The 22,601-nt window shown below is 37.6% G+C and overlaps 1 protein-coding gene and 1 long non-coding RNA gene across 2 annotated transcripts in view; both read left to right on the top strand.

Annotated features, from left to right (window-relative positions):
- SNX3 (sorting nexin 3) overlaps positions 1–22,601 on the top strand; it is a 38,507-nt gene that overhangs the window by 5,532 nt on the left and 10,374 nt on the right. The gene's annotated exons all lie outside the window — the stretch shown is intronic.
- On the top strand, positions 1,477–22,223 carry LOC135232192 (uncharacterized). The gene is made up of 2 exons (XR_010322553.1): positions 1,477–10,785; positions 11,921–22,223. It is a non-coding gene; the product is annotated as an uncharacterized LOC135232192 (long non-coding RNA).

The following is a 22,601-nucleotide window of genomic DNA, read 5'->3' as shown; positions in this document are numbered from 1 at the left end:
AGATCCTTTCATATGTATACATATGTGCTTGTTGCCATTGAGCAGATTCCAAGTCTTACCGACCCTGTAGGACAGTAAAACTGCCCCTTGGGGCTTCCAAGGCTGTAATCTTTACGGAAGCAGACTGTCAAATCTTTCTCTTGTGGAGCGGCTGATGGGTTCGAACCACCAGCCTTTCACTTAGCAGGCCAGAGCATAGCCATTGTGCCACCAGGGCTCTATGTATATATTTATGTAGATAAAAAAAATAGACAGATAAAAAAAAAACAGAAACCCATTACTTTCAAGTCGATTCCAACTCATAGCAATCCTATAAGACAGAGGGGAGCTGCGCCATAGGGTTTCCAAGGAGCAGCTGGTGGATTCAAACTGCTGACCGTTTGGTTAGCAGCTGAGCTCTTAATCGTGGTGACACAGTAGCTCCACCAGCAAAGGGTAAGAGTTCCAATTTCCCCACATCCTCATCAACATTTATTATTTTCTGTTATTTATTTATTTATTTTATCTTAGTCATCCTAAACCCAAAAAAAACCCATTGCCATCGAGTCGATTTCAACTCATCGCGGCCCTATAGGACAGAGTGGAACTGCCCCATTGGGGTTTCCAAGGAGCGCCTAGTGGATTCAAACTGCAGACCTTTTGGTTAACAGCCATAACCCTTAACCACTAAGACATCAGGGTTTGATCATCCTGTTGCTATCAAGTTGATTCAACTCATAGTGACCCTGTAAGACAGAATAGAACTGCCCCCATGGAGTTTCCAGGGAGCACCTGGTGGATTCGAACTGCTGACCTTTAGGTTAGCAGTCATAGCACTTAACCACTACGCCACCAGGGTTTCCTTTATCATTCTAGTGGGAGTGAACTGGTATCTCATTGTGGTTTTGGTTTGCATCTTTCTGATAACTAATGACACAGAGTGTCTTTTCATGTGTTTGGTGGCCATCTGAATGTCCGCTTTGGGGAAATGTCTATTTAGGTCCTTTGCCCATTTTATGATTGGGTTGTCTTTTTGTTATTAAGTTTGTCAAAGTTTTGTATATATTTTGGTTATGAGGGTATTATCAGATATGTGGTTTCCCAAGATATTCTCCAAGTTGGTAGCTTGTCTTTTCACTTTTTTGGTAAAGTCTTTTGATGAATAAAATTTTTAATTTTTATGACTTTCCATCTATTTATTTTGTCTTGCTGTTTGTGCTTTTGTTATTATATTAGATAGTTCATTGTTAAACGCTAGGCCCAACATCATTGCCCCTGCTTGTTCTTCTAAGAATTTTACAGTTTTAGTTTTCACATTCAGGTTTTTAATCCATTTTGAATTTGTTTTTGTGTACGTTGTGAGGTACGGATCCTGTTTCATTTTTCACATGTGGAAATCCAGCTTTTCCAGTGCTATTTATTGAAGAGAGTCTTCTTTCCCCATCAAGTGGACTTAGCATCCTTGTCAAAAATCAATCGACGGTAGATAACGTGAGTTTATTTCTGTATTCCCAATTCTGTCCCATTGGTCTTTGTTGTTATACCAATACCAGGCTGTTTGGATTACTGTAGCTGTATACTATGTTTTAAAATAGGAAGTGTGAGTCCTCCTACTTTGTTCTTTTCTTTCAACTTTGCTTTAGCTATTCGGGGCCTCTTGCCATTCCATGTAAAGTTGAGGATTGGTTTTTCCATTTGCAATACTATAATCCTTATACTGCTGTTTACTGATTTGATCCCTTAGTTAAAAGAGTTAAAGTTTTCAGCCAAAGTTCTACATCTTCCAAGAAATATTTGACCTAGAACCTAGGAGTTTAGACATAGAAAGTTTTATTTAGGCTCTAGATTGCCAGAAAGGTGGTATCATTTAGGGTACATTTTGAACTGTTTTCACAAAGACCTCAAGACCAAAGAGGTTTTTTGTTGTTTGTTCGTTTTCACATAGAGAAGCCTTAGAAGCAGTCTAGGGCTGGTATGGTGGCTTGACTATGAGTTTACATCATATCCGCATACTAGCCTATGAGTTTACATAATATCCACAAGGTGAAGACATATTTCTGCCCTGGAAGGACACAATCCAGAAGTTGTCTGTATCATTTCTATTCCTGTCCCATGGTTGCATGTAGCTACATATGAAAGTGGGAAATTTGGTCAAGCTTAGAAACCATGTGAAGAAGGGAACACACTCTGGGCATCTAATAGGCTTTGCCACAAGTAGCAAACAAGTGATTGGGATTAGCCCTTCTAGGCCCTTCTAGAGTATGGCTTTCATGACACAGGTCATTTCTCTTAGTGCTTTCTGCTTTTTGTGGATGTCTTAAATTTTAAAGTAAGAGTCATTTGATTTGCAAGAAATACAATTGACCTCTAATTATTTTTGGCTTCTTAATTGTGAATGAGTTTTGATCCCTTCTCGAGAATAGATTTTGATAGGTAGAGAAAGGAGAATCTCATGAAGGCACGTTATATTTGAAAGGGTTATACTTTGAAGTTGAGGTGGGATTAGAAGTACTGAAAATAGCCAGTCTTAAACCAATAGGCAGTAGGGGGTTATTTTTCCAAACTAAAGAGAAAACTAAGTTACTTTGCCTAAGTATAAGTCAAGTTAACAATGCTAAGTGACCAAAGCATTTTTTAAAGTTACCTCAATATAAGGGAAAGAATTGCATATTCTTTACTACAGTTGTTTATCCTTGTTGTAATCTAGTGTCTTTGTATGAGAGAAGGCTAATTTCTGACCTTAAGGTGACCGTATGTATAACGCAATGAAATGTCGCCTGATCCTGCACCATCTTCATGATCGTTGGTGTATTTGAGTCCATTATTGTGGCTGTTATGTAGTGTTTTCCAGCCTGTAGGTTCATCTTCCAGCATTGTATCAGACAGTATTCTGTTGGGATTCATAAGGTTTTCATTGGCTAATTTTCTGAAGTAGCTTGCTTAAATAGGTTTCTTCCTAACCTATTTTATTCTGGAAGCTCTGCTGAATCCTGTCCACCATGGATGACCCCAATGGTAATTGATATATTGATGGCAAACCTTCCAGCATCCTAGCAACTTGCAAGCCACCACAGTATGACAAACTGACAGAGAGGTGGTGGATTTCTGAGATTACCAAGCCAAACCCATTGCGGCCAAGTTGATTCCGACTCATAGCAACCTTATAGGACAGAGTAGAACTACCCCATAGGACTTGCAAGGAGCAGCTGGTAGATTTGAACTGCCAACTTTTTAGTTAGCAGCCTGAGCTCTTAACCACAGTGCCACCAGGCATCGTTTCTGAGACTAGACAAGTGTAAAATAATGATTACTAGGTGATGAATACTTAAGGGTGTTGACTCTTGATTAAAATTTAACTTAAAAGAGGTTTCATACCTATCGTTAGGCCTTTGAATCTTCATAAGTCCAAGTAAGGTCTTTTAACTAATAGTATCTTCCATTCTGTTGCCCACATTAGAAAAGCACTTTGACTTTTGCAACTTGTGATTCTTGGTCTCAAAGTCCAGAATATATTTAAACATTCCAGGTAGTAAATGTATGACTGCACGTTTTTTTTCAGATGTCATGTGATTTTTTTTTTTTTCCCTTCATTTTGAGAAAACTGCGCTGTAACTTCAGGCGGTCATTTAAAATGAGCAAGAGTAATCTGTTTTCGAAACATCTGCATCCATTTGTGGTAGGATAGATTTTAAAAATCTGATGTAAGAAAAGATTGTGCAATATATTAAAAATAGGTATCAAATATGTACTGAGCCCAGAGCTTCTATACGAAGAAAACTCAAGAATGTCAGAGCTAATGGAGCAATGTAGAGGAGGGATTATAATTAGATAGAATCTGATAAAACATTCATAAAGTTATTTAAGAAAAGCTTTATTGGTTAAAGTAGGCCACCTGAATGTAGCTCTTCAGTGGATTATTTGGAAAGAATATGTTCTTTGATCTGCCTTTGTCTGGAACTACCCAGACTAATACAGTAGCCATTAGCTACATGTGCCTGTTTAAATGGAAGTTAATGAATATGAAATAAAATTGAAATTTTAGTTACCCAGTTGTTGTAGCCACACATCAAATGCTCAATAGGCACATTTAGTTAGTGGGTCTATCGTATAATAAATACAGCACTGGTTATAAAATGTTTCTGTCATTGCAGAAAGTTCTTTTGGACAAAGCTGGGGAAGATACTGTCTAGTATCACTTTTGCTTCAGCTCTAGTTTTCAAACTGGGTTTGCGTCTAATGCTGTTAATACAGATTCACTGCATAAGAAAGTGAGAAGCTATAGACTTGCTCATCCTCTGTGCTTTCATTCTACAAGTTGTCAGATTTCCACCCTTTTTAGAAGATATGTAACTGAAGAGGTAGATGAATAAAGGAGAAGAGGAAGGATAAATATATGGAAGGAGACTTAACCAAGGGAGAATCTTTGATATAATAAAATTTATGAACTATTGATAAAATCAAATTTATGGACTAGCCATAAATTTGAATATTGCCACCTCTACAATTGTGAGCTGGTAAGGGAATGATATCTCTTAATCCACTGAAAAAAAAATATATATATAGGCATGGTGGTCAATGAAGAGAATGAATGTTTAAAAAAAAAAAAACAAATGCTAAACTCTGTTATTCTAAGTACTTCATATACATTTTCTCGTTTATTCTTTAGCATCTTTATTTTAAGATGAGGAAATTGAGGCATAGAGTGCTTAAAGACATGACCAAAGGTTACTGTGTCAGTAAATGGCAAAGCCAGGATTCAGACCTGTTCTGTATTAACAGCAGACTGAGCTCTTACTGTACTGTGTTCTTTTCTGTCTCAGTCATAGTTTCAGCCCCCTTAAATCCTTTTTTGGTACAAGCTAATTAGAAGTAAGCAGATTAGCACAGTTTATGCCTTCAAGGGAGTTAAGTGCAGGGGCATCCTAGTCTCCTGATTGCTTTTGGGACTTGTTATTTGACTTTAAAGATTTCTGAGGTTAGCCTACAAGGTGTTATTCCTTGGTACCCTTCTGCTAACAGCTCTTGTATAGATAACTCCTAGTTCTGACACCAATACTTTATGTCTGGACCTGTCTCTTCTTTCAGGCTGTAGAATCGTGTTTTTGGCTGTCTCTGAATAAATTCTTATTTCAGCCTACAGCCCTCATTCATTTTCTATACTTTATGGTGGTGATGTGATCTCTAAACTCAGTACTGCGTTATATTTCATGTCTCAGGTAAGAGTGAGGGCATCTCACAGCAAACAATGATTTGCTGAAGTGTTATACTCAAACTACCAGACGTCTGTTTGTCCAATTTCCTTGGAATTGAAGTTGACTTGTTTGACTTGTCTTTACTTTTAAGTGATATTGGCCTGTCTATGGAATATACAGAATGGCTCATAAATGAAGGGATCAGTGTACACAGAGCCTTTTCTCTTGAGTTTCTTTGCATTTGCCTCATTATACTGTGTTTCTAACGATCTGGTTACTGCTACCCCTGTGCCAAGCACCGTATATGGCACTGATTTCATATACACCCCATTCTCTACTGGTGAAGATAGGAAAAAAATTTTTTTTTTTCTTCATCGAACCAAATAAAGGTTAGAGACATTTTTTGGATAGGAACATTTTATTAAGTTAGGAAATTGAACACAAGTTTATAATCTATGGTTTACTTTGACTACCATAGCTTAACTAAAAGTGAACTGGGATGAGAGTAAATGGTGCTCTTTATCTTACTCCTTTCTCTTCAGTCCTGTTTAGGTTAGATGTTAAAGATGTGAAAATTATCTGGTCTCATACAGACTTCAGTTGTATCTGCTTTCAGGTATGTTGAGAGCCGCAGCCCATACGAAGATTTCAGCTCAGACCCCCTGGGGTTATCTCTTGGTTTGGACCTTTTTAATCAGTCTTGTTGTGGGCCAGTGGAAAAAGTGCTTCCCCAACACCCTTCCTGCCCTTCTTCAAAGGTTCTTTATAAAGGTCTCCGAGAAGTTTGTTAGATTAAATCATTGAAGTCTGAATGACTTAAGTGCTTGTGTAGGCAAACTTAAGACAAATTTCTGGTAGATATTAAATTTATATTTTAAGCATTTTTATAAATCAGTTTTGTCCTCAAGTATACACGTTGGTATATTCTTTTCATAAACACCAATTTTATTAAAAAAAAAAATTGGTGAGAATTAAGAATTGCCATCTTTAACAAGCTACAAAGCCAAAGCAGTTATAGCTTCTTTGAGATACCATAGAGAACTTCCATTCTTACAGCTTCCTAATTTAAATTCTTGGTTGTTGAACAGGTCACTTGTATAAAGATTGTTCGATTGTTGAAACACTTTCTTTTGCAACCACTGATACCTTGCTGTTCTGATTAGTGTTTGTCTCAGTTTCATCTGACTTTATTGAAAGAGTACTGTTTGTTCCCAGTTAGTTTCATGTGGTTTCAGAGACATCTTGCAGTTTTTGATATTGGTATTGCTAGGAATTGTGTTCTATGCCAGAATTTGCAGAGAAATTTTATTCTTAAATTAATAGTTGCTATTTAGTATTGTTAATTACCACACTTGCCCTGACATTACATTTTGTTTCTCTCATTCTCCATCAGTCCGTATATAGAGCTCTCTACCCCTGCCCTGCCAACAGAAGACCTGAGCCCATGTCTCATATTCTTGTTGGGCTTCGTTAACTTGCTTATATTGTTCTAGTGTCCTTTTTGAGTAGGTAGACTTTTCTTCCAGTTGATCAGTTTGGCCTCACCTGGGGCCATCTTTCCCTACCAAGTACTGGGGGCCGACTTCAGTATTTTGTGTAGTCTAGAGAGGTGTGACTAGGAGCAGAAATATTGTGAGTACTTACGCATAGTCAGTCCCTGGATTACTAACTAGTTCCATTCTTAAATCCGTCTTTGAGTAAGAACAGGTATAGTTTCTACCTAATGTCAGTTAGTCAAATGTTTGTCATAGTGTATACTGTACCTTTTTATGCATAAAAACTTTAAAGAAACACTTCCAGATACACTAAAATGTCTTTAACATTATAATACAGTAATAATAATGTTTTGATACCCGTTGCAAAGTAGCACGTGTTTATTATTACGAACCATTGTATGTAGCTCAAATTTTTAATATAATAGGCTTTATAAGGGTTGATTCATAACTATGGGTCAGATATTCAAAACCTGGGACTGTCTGTACTAGGGACTTCCATTCTTTTAGACCCTCCACTAAGTAAGTTTTTGCTCTTTGAGGGTTAAGAACACTGAAATTATAGATATGGATTCATAGCCCACTTTTCCCCCATCTTTTAACTGAGAGCCCTTGGGCAATTTTCTTAACCCCTCTGTACCTATTTTCCAACCTAAAGATGAGAGTGTTAGTATCTTCCTCAGAGTTGTGAGAATTAAATGACGTGTTAATAGACTTTATGTACTATCTCATTTATTCAGTATTAGCTGCTATTATTATTATCTGAAGGATGGTTCCAGCTTTCTGTTGCACCATCAAAAAAGAGATGAAAATGTTGATTTTCAATAAATGATTACTTTTCTGATATAAATGACCAGATCTGCATTTTTCCCCCAGGCTGTCTGGTTTATCATTGGGCTATGCTTAAGGAAGGTAGAACTCGCCCCAGAGTCCCTTAATTATATTCTTATAGAATATAGTGTTTTAAATATAGAAACAAAAGTAATGGGGGAGGGAAGGCAGTCATTTATATGATCTTTCCCTTCAAATTACCAGAATGAAGGAGGAAGGCAGTTGTTCATGATCTTTTGCCAAGAAGCTAGTGTCAGTTCTTAACATTTTGTTTTGTCTTCAAGTCTATATTGTCTGATATTAACATAACCACTCCAACTTTTTTAGGGTTATTCGCATAAGGTATCACTTTCTACCCTTTCACCTTTAGCCTGTGTTTGTTTTTGAATCTTAAGTGTATCTCGTAGATAGGATCTAGTGACATCTTGTTTTTATCCAGTCTGATGATCACTGCCTTTTGAGTGTAATGCTTAATCCATTTATGTTTAATGAAATTATTGGTATGATTGAGTTTACATCTGCTGTTTTGCTATTGGAGCCCTGGTGGGTACAGTGGTTTAAGTGTTTAGCTGCTAACCAAAAGGTCAGCAGTTCGAATCCACCAGCCACTTCTTGGAAACCCTATGGGGCAGTTCTGCTCTTTCCTGTAGGGTCTGTGTGAGCTGGAATCAACTCAACAGCAATGGGTTTGGGTTTTGGGTTTTTTGGGGTTTTTTTTGCTAGTTGTTTTCTATGTATCTCCTGCCTTTTTGTTTCTCTGTGCTTCCTTTACTCTTTTTATGTTAGATATTTTCTAGTGGACCATTTTAATTCCTACTTTTTTAAAAAAAACTTATTGTATGTTATTGCTGGTTGACCTAGGAATTATAATACGCCTATTAGCTTTTTGTTAGCTTTTCAGCCTACTTCAGATTAGTGCTAACTTAATTTTAGTATAATATAGAAACTTTTCTCCAATATAGCTGTATTTCCTTACCCTCCCTTTGTGCTGTTAATATCATGCATATTACATCATTTTCAATTATAAGTCCAAGAATACAGTCTTAAAATTGTTTTTTGCGGTTGACTTTTTAATCAGTTAAGGGAAGAGAAAAATGTAGTTATACTGTCTTGTATGTGAGTCAGAATCAACTCGAAAGCAATGGGTTTTGTTTGTTTTTTTGTGTATTTACCTACATAATTACATTTACTGTGTTATTTCTTTATGTGGATTCAGGTTACCATTGGTGCCATTTTTTTTCAACCTGAAGGGCTTTCTATAATAATTCTTGTAAGGCGGATCTGCTAGCTGTGACTTCTCTCAGTCTTTATCTGGTAATACTTCATTTTTTTCATTTTTGAAGAATAGTTTTGCTGGATGTATTAGTTTTCTATTGCTATGTAATAAATTACCACAAACTTAGCACCTTAAAACAATAGCAAATACTAGTTCACTGGTTTCTGTAAGTCAGAAGTCTGGGCATAGCTTAACTGAGTCCTCTGCTGAGGTTCTCATAAGGCGTGCATCAAATTGTTGGCCATGGTTGCAGTCCCACCTGAGGCTCAGGGTCCTCTTCCAAGCTCACATGGCTGTTGGCAGAATTTATTTTCTTGCAGCTGTAGACAGCTTTCTTTTTTAAGGCCAGGGAAGGAATTTTTATGGTTTCAGGGAAGGCATAAATCCTCTTTAAAGGGCTCATCTGATTAGGTCAGGCCCACTCATAATAATCTCCCTTTTCATTAACTCAAAGTCAAACTCATTGGGGATTTGAATTATATCTGTAAAATTCTTTAACCTTTGCCTTATGGAAGTGACATCCATCATATTCACAGTTCCCACCCACATTCAAGGAGATGTGTGTACACCAGGGGGTAGGAATCTTGGGATTCATCTTAGAATTCTACCTGCCATACTGGTTACAGAATTTTTTTTTTTTTCTTTTCCTTTCCCTACTTTGAATATGCCATCCTGCTGCTTTATGGTTCCTGTTGTTTCCAATGAGAAAACCCATTGCTGTGAAGTTGATTCTACTCATAGTAACCCTAGATGACAGAGTTGAGCTGCCTCATAGGATTTCCAAGGCTGTAATCTTTCTCTCAGGAGCAGACTGCCGCATCTTTCTCTCATTTCTAATGAGAAGTCAACTGTTAATCTTATCATAAGGCCCCTGTATGTGATAATCATTTTTCCCTTGCTACTTTCAAGATTTTCTGCTTGTCTTTGGCTTTCATCAGTTTGACTATGATGTGTCTAGGTATGAATCTCTTTGTGTTTAACCCTACTCAGAGTTTATTGAGCTTCTTAAATGTATAGATTGTTGTTAGGTGCCATCGAGTCAGTTCCAACTCGTAGCCACCCTGTATATTACAGAACGAAACACTGCCCAGTCTTGTGCCATCCTCACAATTCTTGCTGTGTTTCAGCCCATTGTTGGACCCACTGTGTCAGTCCATCTTATTGAGGGTCTTCCTCTTTTTCGCTGACCCTCTGTACTTTACCAAGCATGATGTCCTTCTCTAGGGATGGTCCCTCCTGATATGGCTAAAGTATGTTAGACGAAGTCTCACCACCCTCTCTTCTAAGGAGTATTTTGGCAGTGCTTCTTCAAGACAGATCTAGTCATTCTTCTGGCAGACCTTGGTATATTCAGTATCCTTCACCAACACCATAATTCAGAGACATCAATTCTTCTTTGGTCCTCCTTATTCATTGTCCAGCTGTCACATGCATATGAGGCAATTGAAAACGCTATGGCTTGGGTCAGGGGCACCTTTGTCTTCAAGATGACATCTTTGCTTTTTTAACACTTCAAAGAGGTCTTTTGCAACAGATTTGCTCAATGCGGTGCATTGTTTGATTTCTTGACTGCTTCTTCCAGGGCTGTTGATTGTGGATCCAAGTAAAATGAAATCTTTGACAACTTCAGTCTTTCCTCCATTTATCATAATGTTGCTTATTGGTCCAGTTATGAGGATTTTTATTTTCTTTATGTTGAGGTGTAATCCATACTGAAGGCTGTAGCCTTTGACCTTCATCAGTAAGTGCTTCGTCGTCTTTTCACTTTCAGCAGATAAGGTTGTGTCATCTGCATAACACAGGTTGTTAATGAGTCTTCCTTCAATCCTGATGCCTCATTGTTCTTTTTATAGTCCAGCTTCTCAGATTATTTGCTCAGCATACAGACTGAATAAGTATTGTGAAAGGATGCAACCCCGACGCACACCTTGCCTGACTTTAAACCATGCAGCATCCCTTTGTTCTATCTGAATGATTACCTCTTGATCTAAGTACAGGTTCTTCATGAGAACAAGTAAGTGTTCTGGAATTCCCATGCTTTGCAGTGTTATGCTTAATTTGTTATGAACCATGCAGTCGAATGCTTTTGCATAGTCAGTAAAACACAGGTAAACATCCTTCTTGTATTCGCTGCTTTCAGCAAGGATCTCTCTGACATCAGCAGTGATTTCCCTGGTTCCATGTCCTCTTCTGAATCCAGCTTGAATTTTGGGCAGTCCCCTGTCAATGTACTGCTGCAGCCACTTTTAAATGATCTTCAGCAGAATTTTACTGTGGTTCATGAGACTTTATAATTAATATTTACGAATGTCCTGACTTAAAATATCTTTATTTACCACACTTCTAAGTAGACTTTGAGGACTAGAATTGAAGAACCTGTAATGATTTCCTTTTCTCACAAACTTTACAACTCAGGGCAGAGGGCAAGGAAGGGCAAGTATGGGAAGAAAAGAGGTTAGACAGAGTACTCAGAAATGACTTAAATTATGAGGAAAAGAACCAGAACATCCTGCTGTCCAGTCCAACCTCAAATATTGATTATATCTAACAAAGAGAATGTGCTGCCAGAAAATACTTTAAATTGTGCTGATCTAATTATTTATGCATTGAAACCTTTGATGACTAGTTACAGTTCCTCTTATTGCCTGTGCTCTTAGCCATGGTTTATTATGTAGGTTCTTAGACAAAGTTTCTTTACATTTCTAATATTTCTAATAAAATGAAGATTTTTGTGGTAGTGATTTGGGTACTGTCCGGCTATTAGAACAATAATCACTCTTTGTAGGGCTTTATGAAATGAGTAAGATGTTGTAATGGCATTGCTGTCAATCTGCAGATTTAAAACATATATGTATATAGTGTTTAATGTCATTGTCTAGTTGCTCTTATAGCTAATCACTCTGACTCTTTGAAAAGAGTCTATTAACATATGTATCACTTATGCCTTAGACTCATTAAACACCCTTTTTTGTATTTTTATAGCTTTCCAGGTACTATTTTGTGTTTTGGAAAAGGATTTCAGCTTCATTCTTTTATAATATAGGTAGCAAACTCTTTCATATTATGTATTCTTAGTTGAAGGTTTATCAAGTTGTTTATTGTAGGCAGAGCAACTCAATCTTTCATTTTATAACCTTGCCTTTGTTTAGCATGGAAAAACCAGTGTAGCCCATTTTATCAGATTCTTAATGAAGGAACATTCACTTGCCAAAAAATCCAGAATGAATTAACTACTTTGGATTATCTGGGAACCTCAGTTATTCAGAACACAATCAGGAGCTAATAAGGAAGCAAAAAAGAAGTAAACAGCAAAGAATTAAAAAGAAATTACAGTCTACACTTAAGGTACCAAGTTTTTATATACGAAATACTGTCCTCTCAGAGTCTCTTTGACTCTTACGTAGCAAAATTCTACCAAGGTTAGGTTATTAATTCGATTATATATTGTTGTGTGACAAACAACCCCAAGATTTGGTGGCTTAAAATAAGAATCAAACATTCATTTTATCACAAGTCTGCAGTTTAGTCAGGTCTTAGAAGAGACAGCTTGTCTCTGTCTCCACATGGCACCTGCTGGAGCACAGTAATTGGGACGGGAGAATTTATTTCCAGGATGGCTCAATCAGATGGCTGGTACGTTGGTGCCGGCTGCCAGCCAGGAGCTCAGCTGGGACAGTTGATGGGGTTCTCAGTTCTCCTCCATGTGGATAGCTAGACTTCTCACAGAATGGTAGCTAGGTTCCAAGAGAACAAATATTGATGAGCAAATATTCCAAGTGGACAAGCCCCAGTGTACAAGTGCTTGCTAGTTAGTACACCATTGATCAAAGACAGTCATATGTCCAAGCCAACATGGGAGAGGATACAGAAAGAGGTTTAACTACTGGGAGACATCGTTTTATTGTAGGCCACTATCTTAGTTTCTTAGTGCTGCTGCAACAGAAATACCGCAAGTGGGTGGCTTTTAAAGAACAGAAGTTTATTTTCTCACAGTTCAGGAGGCTAGAAGTTCAAATTCAGTGTGGCTGTAGGAGGAGGCCCTCCTTGTCTATCTCAGGTTCTAGTAGCTAGCAGTCCTTGGCTCCTTGGTGATCTTCACAGGCATCTGTCTCCCTCCATTTGTGCTTACTTATCTCTATGTCCATGCTGTTTCTTAAAACTCAGAAGCGATTGAGTTTAGAACAGGGCCCTACGCTGATGGCCCCATTAACATAACAGAGAAAAACCCTGTTCCCAAGTGGAATTACATCCCCACCTATAACCCATTGCTGTTGAGTCCATTCCAACTTATAGCGACCCTGTAAGACAGAGTAGAACTGCTCCATAGGGCTTCCAAGGAGCAGTTGGTGGATTCAAACTACCAGCCTTTTAGTTAGTAACCCGTAGCTTTTAACCACTGTGCCACCAGGGCTCCATTCATAGGTATAGGGGTTAGGGTTCGAACACACATTTTAGAGGGACACAATTCAACCCATAACAGCAACCAAAGTAATAGCCTGCTGCAGTTATGTTCCTTCCTCTACAGCAAAATAGCTTCTCCGAAGAACAGTTTGCAACCTTTAGGAGCTTATTCTAAGAAAAGTATGTAAATTCCCTAGGTATATATAGCGGCCTCAGTCAGCTCTCATCAATTGCATTTTTTTGCCCAGAGTCAGAGAGCTGCTTAATGAAGGAGTTGGGATTGAAACCAGAGTATCTGTTTACAGAGCCTGTATGCCTAACCATTGTATATACTGCCTCCCACCTAGATAATGTCTGTATTTAATCATGTTAAGGATACCAAGTGAGAAGCTAATAATATAAGTATATTTAGTAAAAACAAGATTTGTATTTGTATACTGAGTGGTTATATACCAAAATGAAATATCTACAAATGAACATGCATTATTCTAATTTTTTTAATTGTAAGGAGACCTTTTTATGAGCCCACTATGCAAACTCAACCTAACGTAAAAACCAAAAACCCATTGCTGTCAATTCTGACTCATAGCAACCCTGTAAGGCAGAGTAGAACTGCCCCAAAGGGTTTCCAGTGAGCAGCTGGTGGATTCGAACTGCTGACCTTTCGGTTAGCAGCTGTAGTTCTTAACCACTGCACCACAAGGACTCGCAACCTTATATATGCATGTGTACATATTGTGTTAAACAGAAACTATTGAAATAGTCAAGGATTTCATTTTACCTGGATCCACAATCAATTCCTCTGGAAGCAGCAGCCAAGAACTAAATGACATATTGCATTGGGCAAATCTGCTGCAAAAGACCTCTTTAAAGTGCTAAAAAGCAAAGATGTCACTTTGAGGACTAAGGTGCACCTGACCCAGGCCATGGTATTTTCAGTCGCCTCATACGCATATGAAAGCTGGGCAATGAATAAGGAAGACCAAAGCAGAATTAATATTGATGAAAGTTGAAAAGGTATATGGAATTACTTGGTTTATGCATTAAACAGGTCTAAATAACGGTTTTTTGTTTTGTTTTGTTTTTTTTAGTGTTTTGGAAATTACACCATAAGGGTTCTTCTTTTAAAGTAACGGGGAATCGTATCACTGGTAGGCCATGTCCTTATTTTAAAAAAGAAGAATAGAAAGAAAAAAAAATGAAAGAAAGAAACTAAACTAAATACCTTGGCTTAGTGACAATCTACATTTCAAAGGTTCTCCAGACTAAAAGCTTATTCTTCCACTTAAATGACTTCTCCCCAGCCATACTTAGAGTTCATCTAGGTTATAAACCATATCTCCAGTTATTCATGCGGTTCCAGATTGGGTAAAACAAGTATCAAAAGTACTGAAGGGAGAGGTAATAGCTTAAGCACTTCTCAGCTTATCCTTTATCTCTAGATGCAGATATTTGGAGAAATGCAGCCGTTAATGAGAACTGTAGTGGGGCATCCATTTACATCTCTTAGGATTGGTTGAATAGATTATGGCCTATTGAGTATACTTTTGATGTCGTTGCCAGTCTCTTTTTTTAAATGTACACGTGACACTATCTGAAGAAATACTAGAAACACCTAGTAAACATTTTTCTAACATCTATTGTTAAGCTATATTCAGGTGATCACATCTTGAGGCTTGGTTTTCTGCTTGGTAATCAGTGATAATCAGGTTACATATAGGGTATCTGTAGCTGCTGACTTTAATAGGTCAGCCAGTGTAAGGCCTGCCTTTTTGGAGACTAGTAATGTTGCAGCTTCCTGTGTTTAGATTTGAAGGGAGCACTTGTTTTAGCGCTCTGTACCAAGGTTTCAAAAATCCGTTCTTCAGTATTATAATGTCAGTTTGTATTCCTGATGGTCTTACTCTGTACTTTACTTTTGGAAAATGGCTGTTTTTGTTTTGTTTTTTAAATATAAATAACAGTTTAAGAGCATCTATGAGTTTTTTTTTTTTAATCAGGTATATAGAGCCCTCGTGGCACAGCGGTAAAGAGCTATGGCTGTTAACCAAAAGGTCAGCAGTTCGAATCCACCAGCTACTCCTTGGAAACCCTATGGGGCAGTTCTACTCTATCCTATAGGGTTGCTATCAAGTCGGAATCTACTCGAGGGCAACAGGTTCGGTTTTGGGTTATACAGATACACAGACATCTTATAACATTTCATTTGTTTGAAGTTTTGTCTTCTGGTATATTATTAGAACAAAAACAGCAACAAAATAATATTGATCAGTTCTCTGCAGGTTTTTAGTCTTGTTCTTTTCTAGTTTTCTGAATACCTCAGGTATCTTATATAATTAGTCCATCATCTTTTCATGAGCTGAATAAAACGTATTCTCATCTTGCAAATGAAAAGGCAAGGTACACAGAAGCTGAGTTTCTCCTGGACCAGGTACAAATATCCATAGCCAAGTGGACTATAAACCAACCCTCTTCTTACTCTGTCTACTAAATCCACCAGTTCTGAACATACGTGTTTACGTATCTTGCGTATCTGCACTGTATTTGGCTTTCCTGCAGTAAACCAGTCTCTCTCTTGATGGTGGTGGTGGTAGTTGTTAGGTGCCATGGAATCGATTTCAACTCATAGTGACCCCATGTGACAGAGTAGAACTAACTACCCATAGTGTTTTCTAGGCTGTAATTTTTTTTTTTTACAGTTTTATTTTTTTTAGTATTGTACTTTAGATGAAGTTTTACAGAACAAACTAGCTTCTCATTAAACAATTAGCACACGTATTGTTTTGTGACATTAGTTACCAACCCCACGACATGTCAACAATCTCCCATTCCCGACCTTCGGTTCTTCTAGTCTGTAATCTTTACGGGATCAGATCACCAGGTCTTTCTCCTGCAGAGCTCCTGGGTGAGTTCAAACCACCAACCTTTCAGTTAGCAGCCAAGTGCTTAAATGTTACACCACTACGGCTCCTTTCCTAATGGTTAAAGGCAGGCAAATAACTTCACTTAAAAAATGTAAATTGTGCTCTGACAGTTCTGTAAGTTTTTAATTTAGCTAGGCAAGTTCTGAATGGCACCAAATTTTATTATGAAGGGCAGGTGCAAGAATTAAAAAAAAAAGAGAGAAATCTTTTTAACTAAAAAAAGAGTAACTTCACTGGCCTAATGTTAACCAGGTGATCCAGTTGTGGGGCAAACTGACACATGCTTCTCCTGATGTGATGCAGTGAGAAGGCTTCAACATCATTTAGGCACATTCCTGCCAAAAATGCATAACATGCAGCTGGTCGTGAGGAGTCGGCCAGACAAACCCAAATGCAGAATATGTCTCAAATATCTGGTCTGGACTCTAAAAATGTCTGTGTCTTAAATGGCAAAAAGGGCAGGGGAGTACCTTTCTGTATTAAAGGAGAATAAAAAGACAACTAAAAGGAGCCCTGCTGGTGCAGTGGTTAAAACACTCGGCTGCTAACCGAAACACGTTGGCAGTTTGAACCCACCAGCGGGAGAAAGATGTGGCAGTCTGCTTTGGTAAAGATTACAGCCTAGAATTCTATGGAATCGACTCGACAGCAATAGGTTTGGTTTTTGGTTTGAAAGAGACAACTAAGTGCGTGCTTAATTATTGATTAGATTCTGCTTTTTAAAAAGTTAGGAAGGATACCATTGGGACAACTGGTAAAATTTGAATATGGACTGTATACAATGTAAAATGTCCTGTATTTGGTCATTATTCTGTGGTTATATAAGAGAATGTCTTTTATTGAAGATTAACAATGAAGTACTGAGGAGTAAAGGGGTTATTTTGTCTGCGTCTTATTCTCAAATGGCTTAACAAAAGTAATTCTGTGCGTGTGTATAGAAGATTTACAAGTCATATGTATCAGAATAGTAACAATTGGTAAAAGATATAGAAGAATTTATTATAGTATGAGAACTTTTTGCTAAGCTTTTAAGTTTGAAGAATATGCAAAAGGAGCAATATAAGAAAAACAAAGAAAGACTTATTGTGCACTTATAGTGTTAGGTACAGTTCTAAGCATTTTATATGTATTACTTCATTTAATCACTGCAACAACTATGTGAGATCATATTACAAGACCATGGTCTTCCAGTGTTACAAATCTAATTTGTTTCAAAATAATTATCCCATATAGTATGATTTCCAAAGTAGTACAAAATAAATCATCTGGATTAATTTAAGCTCTAAATCATCTATTACAATATACTTTCACATTGTTATCCCTATTTGTAGATGAGCAAATGATAAACAGAGAAGTTAACTTACCCAAGTCACATAGCTAAGTGGTATTGATGGGATTTGAACCTAGACAGAAACTGAGATCTTAACCACTATTCTAATATAGAATATCACAGAGTGTGTACTTTTATACGAAGTGATTCTCTGTGAGAATTGAAGGTAAGAAAGAGAAGATATGACAACTAGTAGGGTTACTGACTTTGATTTTTTCTCTCGTTATTAGTATATGTCAAAAGCTTTGTGAAACAAATACTGAAAATAATATCAAAGATGATTGAAGTCTCCTATGCTTTGATTGAAGCATTGAAGGCTTTTCATTTATATTTTCTCTATTTCATTTATTTCCGCTCTGATTCAGTTTCCTAAGGTAGAAGTTAGGCTGTTTATATGAGATCTTTCTTTTTAAATATAGGTATTTATAGCTGTGAATTTCTCTATAAGTACAGCTTTAGCTGCTTTTATGATCTTTTGAACCAGGCAGACATGTGATATAATAGTTTCTAATCCTGTTATGTACTAATCATTGGGGAACTTTTTAAAAGGGCCAATTTCCTTAGAAATTCTGATTTAGCTGGCCTGACTGTTTTTTTAAAAGAGTACCCAGGTTGCTACCATGTGAAAGCTCATTGAGCTACAGGTATCCTTTAGTATTTGTACATTTTTCTATATATGTTATGCTGTTGTGTGCTGTCAAGTTGATTCTGACTCACAGTGACCCCACAGGACAGAGTAGAATTGCCCAATAGGGTTTTCTAGACAGTAATCTTTATGGGGAACCCCTGGTGGTGTAGTGGTTAAGTGCTACAGCTGCTAACCAAAGGGCCGGCAGTTCGAATCCACCAGGCGCTCCTTGGAAACTCTATGGGGCAGTTCTACCTTGTCCTATAAAGTTGCTATGAGTCGGAATCGACTCGACAGCACTGCGTTTGGTTTGGTTTTTTTGGAATCTTTATGGGAACAGATTGCCACTTCTTTTCTCCCATGGAGCAGCTGGTGAATTTGAACTGCCAGCTTTTCAGTTAGCAGCCAAATGCTTAATCATCGTGCCACCAAAGCTCCTATATGTGTTATACTGCCATTAAGAAATTGTTTAAGCTTCCCAGGTGATTCTAAGGCATAACCAGGTTTAAGAACTATTGATTTTTTTACTTCAGTGGGTAGGGTAGGGCATGGAATGGTGATTTTGGATTGACTTTTTTGCTCTGACTTTCTAACATTAGAGTCCCATATTTAGATATGATTTTTAAAGCTCCTTTCAGTGCCAGATGTGAATGTTAATATGTTCTTGGTTTCTCGCTCCCTCAATAATATAGATGATCTATCTACAGTTTTCCAAAGAAATGTTACTAAGTTGTTGTCATGTGCCGTCAAGTCAATTCTGACCTATAGTGACCTTGTAGGACAGAGTTAGTGACCTTGTAGGACAGAGCAGAACTGCCCCATAGGGTTTCCTATGCTGTAATCTTTTTGGGAGCAGGTTGCCAGGTCTTTTCTCCTGCAGAGCCACTGGTGGATTGGAGCCACTGGTGGGTTCGAACCACAGACCTTTTGGTTATCAGCTGAGAGCTTAACCATTTTGCCACCAGGGCTCCTTGTGTTTTTAAATGATGGTAACAAATTAACTAGAATTTAGCTTTTAATGATTAACAAAGGCATATTTTAAATATAAAATAAAATAGTTTTTGTAGACTTTATGGCTTCTAGGCATAAAACTTAACTTTTTGAGAAGCAGATAATTATAATTCTCTGCCTTTATAAGTGTTATTTTGGTCCTTAGCTCTGGGATACCTTTAAATTATTGTTCATATTGGGTTTCTTCATATAGACATTAGTGAGAGCTACACAGCTTACTTTTAAAAGTGTTGAGTATTTGATATAAATATTTATAGGAACCCCTGTGTTTGTTTCGTATATGCAGTGAGACATGATTCGTAGAGTTTTCATAACCCTGTGAGTGAAACTGAAAAGTCTGAAAGTAGACAAAGATCTCTCAAACTTACCCTCTTCTGCATTTACTAACACACACGTATACAGATACAGATGAAGACTGTGGCTTAGGCTGTGGTTCTTGCCTGATGATAGACTTTACTTTTGCTTTTCTCTGATCACTGAGATCATATTGGCTGATTTATTATTTCCTACAAAGAGCAGGTAAAATATTTCCTACAAATATTATTATTTCATACAAGTGGCCGAAGAGTTTGACACTTTTACCCATTAGGAAATAAAGCGCTGCTCCTTATGCATACATGCGGCTAATCTGTCAAATTCTATGGGTTCTGTTTCTGTGTTAACTTCTTTGTTCTGTAACCTCCTTTGCTACTGCTGTAACTCAAGCCTAGAGTTTTAGCATATCACTTTCCTGCTCAGAGATGTTTGGTAATTAACTGTGATAATTCAGTGGCTTAAACAGAAAACCTTAGCACTTTCCATGTGTCTATTTTGATCAAGTAAGTTGAATTTAAAGTTCTTGAAATGATTAAGAAGGGAGCCCTGGTGGCCCAGTGGTTAATTGCTCAGCTGCTGACTAAACGGTTGGCGGTTTAAACCCACCAGTCGCTCCCAGGGAGAAAGATGTGGCAGTCTGCTTCTGTAAAGATTACAGCCTTGGAAACCCTATGGGTAGTTCTACTCTGTCCTATAGGGTCGATATGAGTCAGAATTGACTAGGTGGCAGTGGATTTGATTTTGGTTCTGTTGTGGTGAAGAAGGAGTTAACAAGCAGAACTTAATTACTCTAAATGTAATGGGCAAATAATATTAAAAATTTCTTGACACAGCTTTATCAAAGCTCTAAAGGAGTCTTCACACAAGAAGAGAAATTATAGCCAGGTACGAAAACTAAATAAAAATTTTCTTAAACTAAACCATGATCCTTTAATATATAAACTATCCAACTATAAGCTAGTCATAGAAGAGAAGGGATATTCCCCTCCTACTCCCCCTCCCCAAAAGGTGGGGTCTACTTGCTCTATTAGAATGAGTCAGATATAGTCATGATTGTGTCAAAAGTTCAAAAGGGAAAATGGAAGGTAAAATGAGCTGAATTGGCTCACTTCCCTCAACGTTGTACCTGTAAGCTTGATATGTTGTTTCAGAGATTAACTTTATAGACTTCCGTGCCCAGAAGTATGAAAATTCTTAGGGAACTCTTTTCACAAGCTTGATCTTAACGTATTGAATAAAGAGAGCAGTTAATCCCTTTTGTAAAGTAATTTGAGAGGAGGGAATTCAAAATGTAAAATCTCACCTGCAGAAAACACCCAATTCTGTAAAGGCCCTTCTATCGTTAGACACTTACAAAGACTTAATATTTTAATGCGGAAGGGTGAACCTGGTTAAAAAGCCAATGGGTGAAATTAGAGAGAAATAATCCAGTGCTTTATTGCTGGGAGTTATCATCCTGCTCTCCAGGGGACTTAATTTTATTCCCTGTGGGGGAGGAGAATACCCCTCTGTACAGCAAGCCGGCATCTCTAAATATAAGCTTGACTTTTAGTATAATAAGAGTGTTGTTAGGTGCAATTTTGCTCCTAGGCATTAATACAATGAACAAATGTTGTGGTTACCTGGGAAAGAAAATTCAAGTGCTTTTAAACCTCTTGTGATATTTGGTTTCATGCTTGAAACCTATACGGTGTTATGCCCAATAGCATCTGTAGAAGATTTCAAGCTGTAAGGTATACAACATAGAAGTTAATACACTTTGGAAAAAAAATGAGACCACTGCAAAATGGGTTTCAGGTCCTGAATAAAAAGCTTTTCTTTTGCTGAATGACATTTACTTAACCAGTGGCATTAAGTTCAACAAATGCCTGGAGTTTTCTTAGGAGTTGAATTTTGCACAATGTTGTTGTCCCTGTATACAAAGTAGGAAGCCAGTCTTTCCCTCAGGTGGCACTTACCTTTTTTCTACAATTCTACAAACTCAAAGACTAAGGACAAAATACAATCTAAGAAAATTTGTGGTATTAAATAACATTTCCAGCAAGTTACGGCTTGAAATGTGTTAGATCATTTCTGTCCCCTACAAACTTTCAGTGATACCGTTGGTATTATTGATTGCCATCGAGTCCATTCCAACTCATGGCAACCCCGTGTGTTACAGAGTAGAACTGTTCTATAGAGTTTTCAAGGCTGTAACCTTTGGGAAGCAGGTCACCAGGCCTTACTTCCATGACACCTTTATGTGCATTTTAAAATCTATTCTTGATAATAAAATACTAGTATCAAACAGCTCTGCTAGAAGTGCTTATTCAGAAAACTTTTTTATTGGATTCGATAGCATAGTTTCTCTTTAAGAAGAATCCTGTAAAAGATAGAAGTCTTTCTTTGTTAACTTTTTTTAAGTTTAGAAGTTGACAGAAGTAGCAAGTAGTAGCCTTTGTAATCTTGTAGAGAACAATGTCTCTGAAAGTTTTTTTCCTTTTTACATTCAGATGTAACTTACAAAGTGCTGGGCATTATGTTTTCAGTTCTTAAACTTGCCCCCAGCCTGTACTCGGGATCTATTAACCTGATCTAATGTTAAAAAAAAAAAAAAAAATTTTTTTTTTTTTTAATGTATGTGACTCTTAATTTCTTACTAGCGGTAAGAGTTTGGATGCTGCAACTCCTCACCTGCTCTTTTCTGGCATATTTTTAAGAAGGCCATTATGAATAGTGCTTATTCATTTCTTTCATTATACAAGAGCAAATCTAGTCCAGGTAGGTGCCCTTGAGTCGATTTCGACTCATAGCAACCCTGTGTACAACAATCCAGTACTAAAAAAAAAAAAAAGCCAAACCCATTGCCATCAAGTCGAGCTAGACTCATAGCGACCCTATAGGACGGGTAGAACTGCCCCATAGGGTTTCCAGGAAGCAGCTGGTAGATTGAAACTGCTGACCTTTTGGTTAGCAGCCGTAGCACTTAACCACTATGCCACTAGGGCTCCAGCTCTAGTGACGAAATATTTTTTATTTTATTTTAAAGTAGTTAAGGTCTCTTTGCAGAGAGCCCTGGTGGCGCAGTGGTTGAAGTGCTTGGCTGCTAATCGAAAGGTCTGCAGTTCAAACCCACCAGCAGCTCCATGGAACAAAGATGTGGCAGTCTGCTTCTGTAAAGATTACATCCTTAGAAACCTTATGGGGCAGTTCTCCTCTGTCCTACAGGGTTACTATGAGTA

The sequence above is a fragment of the Loxodonta africana genome, chromosome 1 (assembly GCF_030014295.1).
Source record: "Loxodonta africana isolate mLoxAfr1 chromosome 1, mLoxAfr1.hap2, whole genome shotgun sequence".
NCBI lineage: Eukaryota > Metazoa > Chordata > Mammalia > Proboscidea > Elephantidae > Loxodonta > Loxodonta africana.
Note: the sequence above shows the minus strand (reverse complement) of the source record. Positions and strands in the feature narration are given on the sequence as shown.